The sequence below is a fragment of the Salmo salar genome, chromosome ssa25, assembly GCF_905237065.1.
Source record: "Salmo salar chromosome ssa25, Ssal_v3.1, whole genome shotgun sequence".
Classification (NCBI taxonomy): Eukaryota; Metazoa; Chordata; class Actinopteri; order Salmoniformes; family Salmonidae; genus Salmo; species Salmo salar.
The window spans coordinates 21,970,569-21,976,568 of NC_059466.1; the positions used below are offsets into that span (position 1 = coordinate 21,970,569).

Consider the following 6,000-nt stretch of genomic DNA (forward strand, 5'->3'; position numbering starts at 1 on the left):
ACATAGACATGGAATCACTGGTCACTTTAATAATGTTTACATACTGTTTTACTCATTTCATATGTATATACTGTATTCTACTGTATTTTGATCAATGCCATTCCGACATTGCTCATCCTAATATTTATATATTTCTTAATTCCATTCTTTTACTTTTAGATTCCTGTGTATTGTTCTGAATTGTTAGATGCTAGGAACACAAGCATTTCGCTACACCCGCAATAACATCTGCTAAATATGTGTATATGACCAATAAAATTTGATTTGATTTATAGTTGTCACTATCCTAAAACAGGGGTGTCAAACTCATTCCATGGAGGGCCAAGTGTCTGGGTTTTTGTTTTTTCCTTTCAATTAAGACATAGACAACCAGGTGAGGGGAAATCATTACTAATTAGTGACCTTAATTCATCAAGCGAGGAGCGAAAACACAGACACGGCCCTCCGTCCTATCGATGCTGTAGAGCGGGGTATTCAAATCTTACCCTACGAGGACCGGAGCGTGCTGGTTTTCTGTTGTACCTGATCATTAATTGCACACACCTGGTGTCCCATGTCTAAATCAGTCCCTGATTAGAGGGGAACAATGAAAAAACGCAGTGGAACTGGTTGAGGTCCAGAGTTCAGTTTGAGTGGTGTAGAGAATGATGAAGATGAACACTGCACAGTAAAGCTTATCCACTATAGAACTTCATACTGTACTATAGAAAACAAAACAAAAAGTGGATATATTTGAGGGTTTTATGTTGATGTTTCAACAGCACAAAGGCCTTTCTCTCGATCAGTCACAATGAACAATTATGTGACACATTGTAAACAGTCGGACCCCCCCATGAAGTCATACTAAGCTACTGTAATAATATAATTAAGCCAATTTATTAACCCATTCTTCTGGAATTAAACTTTGACAGGGTCATGCAACTGTTGCAGCAAGCATAGCTAGCTTTCTCTCTTCACAGCTTTGGAGGGTCCAGGGGGAAAAGGGTCTGCAGTAAGAAGTGTTGTTCAGTAGGGATTAGCATCTCTTTGTGATGTAAATACTCTGTAAACTATGGCCTAGTTCCCATGTCCATACCAAAGACAATACAGGGACCAGGAGGTTTTAACACGCATGCAGTGTGTGCCAATCATCACCAGGCTCCTGTCCCCACCATTGGCATCCACACGCTTCCATGCGTATCCCGCTGTGCTCCCATGCCCGGGCCCATCGTGCCAACTATGACGTAGTGTTCAACAAAGCATGTTACAAATATCCATCACAAAGGCCCTGTGAGCCATAACAAGCACATTATTTTCGCAGAACGTCATGCTTTTGTGAATTTGAATTGTCCTCCTGCTTGTGAATGCTTGTATTGTCTGCCTGCATCATTCCAGATGTAAGCGATAAATCACATTAATTACATCTACCTTCATAAATATTGACACGCATGCACACACGTACACACACACACAAACAGGTCCAGTTAAACTAACACAGAGGTAACATAACCTTTGACCCAAGTTAGGTAGCATTATCCTTACCATTTGTGTCTTAGTTCATATCAGATTCACTTATATGTCCTCGGAGTGAAATGACAGGTGTAGATTGACCTAACAGATACGATAGGGAATAGATGTTTCGTGACCTCTTCAGTGAGACAGGCAGATATCTGTTATCATGTGGCGCCACATGCTGGACATTACAGTACATGATGTTTCTGGAGTAACCTGATGACTTGACTCCCCACTCTCTAATATAAAGTGTATTTTGTTGCCATCTACTGGATGGAGTGAATAACACAAGTAGTAAGTGCTTGATACTTTTGTTAACATAGTAGTCTAAACCCTGTCTAAGCCAGGGGAGCGATTCTACTAAACAATAGGCCGGTTTCACAGACAGGGTTTAGCTTAAGCCAGGAGTAGGCCTTAATGTGTACTAGTTAAACTAGGACATTTAAGTAGCTTTCATGAACGTGGCTTAGATGGTCGGAGACTATGGAGGCCTGGAGTAAGGTTAGTAAACCTAAATGAGAACACCTGGGTTAAGCCTGATTAGGTTCAGTATGAGCACACGCTGTTGGTCTAATGGTGCTCATTAAAACCCGGACTGGAATTGAAAACACCATTACTAGTGTGAATCTTGAGACTATGGCAGAGGCTAAAATAATTAGTTGAAAAACCTATTGAGTATGAAAAAATGCTACTAAAACAGAAAAAGAGTGCTTGGGCTGCAATTTGCAGTGAATACAATGCTAATGAAAATGTAATCACAAGAAGAGTACAGCAACTTCAGCTGAGATATCTTCATTATTATCAGTATTTCACATTTCTCATATTTATATTTTTGTGACATCACTTATACTGAATGATATCTGCCTTTTATAGACTCTGGAAGAACCTTAAACTGGCTTTAAAAGAGAGAATGCAGAGATCAGAAGAGAGCGATTAACTACTGGTGGTGGACCACCAAAAAAAGACATGACTGATGAATTGAGCGACTTGCTGTCTGGAGTAATAGAGCACCAGCAACCTCTGGATGGTATACCAGATGATGACCAACCTCTGGATGGTATACCAGATGATGACCAACCTCTGGATGGTATACCAGACGATGACTATTTGGACAGTTCAGATGAAGAACTGAGCACAAATGGTACATATACGAAAGAAAGTAAATTGGTTACTTCCTTGGGTTAATATATTCCCCTGTCTGTGTCAATCTTGATTCTTCTTTCATTCTAAGGATCATATGAGTTTATTTGTGCTTCTAACAGTGTTCTTTTTCCAGAGGAAAGCAATCTGAACAGGTTGGAAGAGCCAGTGCAGTGAGTGTGTACCCTCCAACCATGTGTATGTGACAAATACATTTGATTTGATTTGATCTGCTATAGCATCCCTGAGAGAAGATGCTGCCACCACCTTTCAGCAGAGAACAAAAAAGATGACCATGCATTAAAAGTTAACCAGAGAATTTCATGAGCATGAAATGAAATATCTGAAGGAAGAACATGAAATGAAAATAAGAATTCTACAGGTTGTATTGGATATGAAGTTGGAAGAGAAAAAAAAGATACAGTAATGAGACAATTGTGATTACCAGCCATGGTGAACAATTTGATATGTAAAAAATAAATGTTTTGTCATTTGGATATTCATGAGTGAGAGTATTTTAATCACCACAAACTACATTTTAAACCAGCCTTGGTTTAGCCACTCATTTAATTTTGCTGCACACTATTTTAATTTTGTACAGAACCAACATTATCAAAGCAAAAATAAGCTATAATGAATACATAACATATTTAAATGTATCTCATCTAGTTGAAGTGCTGCAATGTGAAAGCAACTCTGTGTGCAAGTCCTCGATTGCCTGCCATGAGCACATCTGCTTGATCCTGATCTTCAATCGGAGGACAGCAATGCTCCTTCAGGTAGTTGTGTAGCACAGCTGTAGCAATGATCACCTAGCAGCATCTTCTTGACTTAAAATGAAGTGTATTGCGAAAACATTGGAATCTATTTTTCCGTACTCCAAACATACGCTCAACCATCCCTCTCGTGCGGATATGAGCTGTGTTGTATCTTTGCTGCTCAGCTGTTGTAGGATTTATGTCTGGAGTGAATAAAAAGTTACTCTGACCATATCCACTGTCACCAAGTAGTAATCCACTATGTTGTCCTCTTTGAAACTGAGCACACAATGAAGAGGTGAGAAAAATCCTTGAATCGTGAGTTGCACCTTTCCAACGGGCAACAATGTTTGAAAACTCTACATTAGGAGTGCAAACACCCTGAACATTGATGGAAAACCAGTTCTTATGGTTCCTGTAGACTCCTCAGCATCAGGAGTTGGACACTTGATGGAACCATGACATCCGTCTATACAGCCAACCACTCCTGGGAAGTGCCCATATTCATAGAATTGTACTTTATAGTTGGCTTGGCCAGCAGCATCAGGAAACTTGATGTCAAGACTCCTCAGTTCACAAATGGCCCTGCCGACTGAACTATTCTACAGACAGTTGCTTCACTGGCACCACACAAATCACCAGTTTCACGATGAAAGATTCCAGATGCCAAAATCCTCAAAGTGATCAGAACTTGGAAAGAATTGGGTAAAGGCCTTCCTCTTTGAGACAGAGAGGAAAGTATAGGCTCGAGCAAAGATATTATCTCCAATGCATTTTCTTTGTACATATGATAGCGCTTTCGAAAAGCTTGAAAAGTAATTTAATGGATTACTCCTATCCACAGGTACTTGTGTGGCTGGCCTCTGTAGTGCATGTTGGTCTTCATTTAGATATTCCAAATAGCTCATGCTCCCTCAAACAGTTCTAAGCAGAAGTTAAACCTCCCTCTTTGAAGGATTCATTTAAGCTTCAATTTAGTCCTAGAGTAGCTCTATTCCTCCCTCTTGCAATCGGCTTTGTTTAGTCCAGAACAGGCTAAATCTACAACTATTTTAAGATAAGTCGCTTTGAGTTAAGACAGCTCAAACAGGCATTTTAGTCTGGGACTAGGCTTAGGAATTGTTTTAAGGTCATACCAAGGATCATTTGTCCTTGTAATTTTAAGACCCCTTGAAGTATCAAAGAAAAAAAGAGAAAAATGATTTGATGAAAATTGTATTTTGGCATTACCGCTATTAGACCATATAAATGCATTGAATAACAGATTCACTACATGGAACAACAGATAATAAATAAAAAGGAAGTTTGTTCTGAGGTGACTGTCCTATATATCTGAGAGAAAGATCAGGAAACATATTTTTACATGTATTTAACCCCTTATTTTTGACACTAAACAGACTCCATATATACTTCCATACTTTTTTTCAACTGGTACCAGGGACCTTCAGACGAGTCTTGTGAGGCCTGTGGTCGTCCCGGAGCAAAACAACTGACATGTACACTACCGTTCAAAAGTTTGGGGTCACTTAGAAATGTCCTTGTTTTTAAAAGAAAATCACATTTCTTGTCCATTAAAATAACATCAAATTAATCAGAAATACAGTCTAGACATTGTTAATGTTGTAAACGACTATTGTAGCTGGAAATGGCTGATTTGTAGTGGAATATCTACATAGGCGTACAGAGGCCCATTATCAGCAACCATCACTCCTGTGTTCCAATGGCACGTTGTGTTAGCTAATCCAAGTTTATCATTTTAAAAAGTCTAACTGATAATCAGAAAACCCTTTTGCAATTATGTTAGCACAGCTGAAAACTATTGTTCTGATTAAAGAAGCAATAAAACTGGCCTTCATTAGACTAGTTGAGTATCTGGAGCATGAGCATTTGTGGGTTCGATTACAGGCTCAGAATGGCCAGAAACAAAGGACTTTCTTCTGAAACTCGTCAGTCTATTCTTGTTCTGAGAAATGAAGGCTATTCCATGTGAGAAATTTCCAAGAACTGAAGATCTCGTACAACGCTGTGTACTACTCCCTTCACAGAACAGCGCAAACTGTCTCTAACCAGAATAGAAAGAGGAATGGGAGGCCCCGGTGCACAACTGAGCAAGAGGACAAGTACATTAGTGTCTAGTTTGACAAATAGACGCCTCACAAGTCCTCAACTGGCAGCTTCATTAAATAGTACCCGCAAAACACCAGTCTCAACGTCAATATTGAAGAGGCGATTCCGGGACGCTGACCTTCTAGGCAATTTGATGTTGTTTTAGAGTATTTACTTAAGGTCTTCATAACAAAGCAAGGGCACACGAGAACACTGAACAAATCATGAGACCTGAGCAACTGGCCCAGTCCACAGAGGAACCTAAATAGTCATCCAGCAGGTGATCCCAATAAGCCAAATCAGGGTCACTCTGACACTAGAAGTAACCCAAGGGTGCTCTCCAGTGGCAACCTCAGGTAGTACACTCAAAGGAGAAAACCTGACCTGTGACAGGACCCCCCCCCCCCGCCCTCAAGGAACGGCTCCCGATGGTCCACCAGGGGTAGCTGAACGTCGACGGAAGTCCCAAATGAGTCCAGGGTCCAAAATGTCCCGGGCCGGAACC

The 6,000-nt window shown here is 40.3% G+C and overlaps 1 long non-coding RNA gene across 1 annotated transcript; it reads left to right on the forward strand.

Annotated features, from left to right (window-relative positions):
- Positions 1-607: 607 nt before the first annotated feature.
- Positions 608-3,110, forward strand: LOC123730542 (uncharacterized). Its single transcript, XR_006762011.1, has 3 exons — positions 608-1,376; positions 2,365-2,632; positions 2,768-3,110. It is a non-coding gene; the product is annotated as an uncharacterized lncRNA (long non-coding RNA).
- The last annotated feature ends 2,890 nt before the right edge of the window (positions 3,111-6,000 follow it).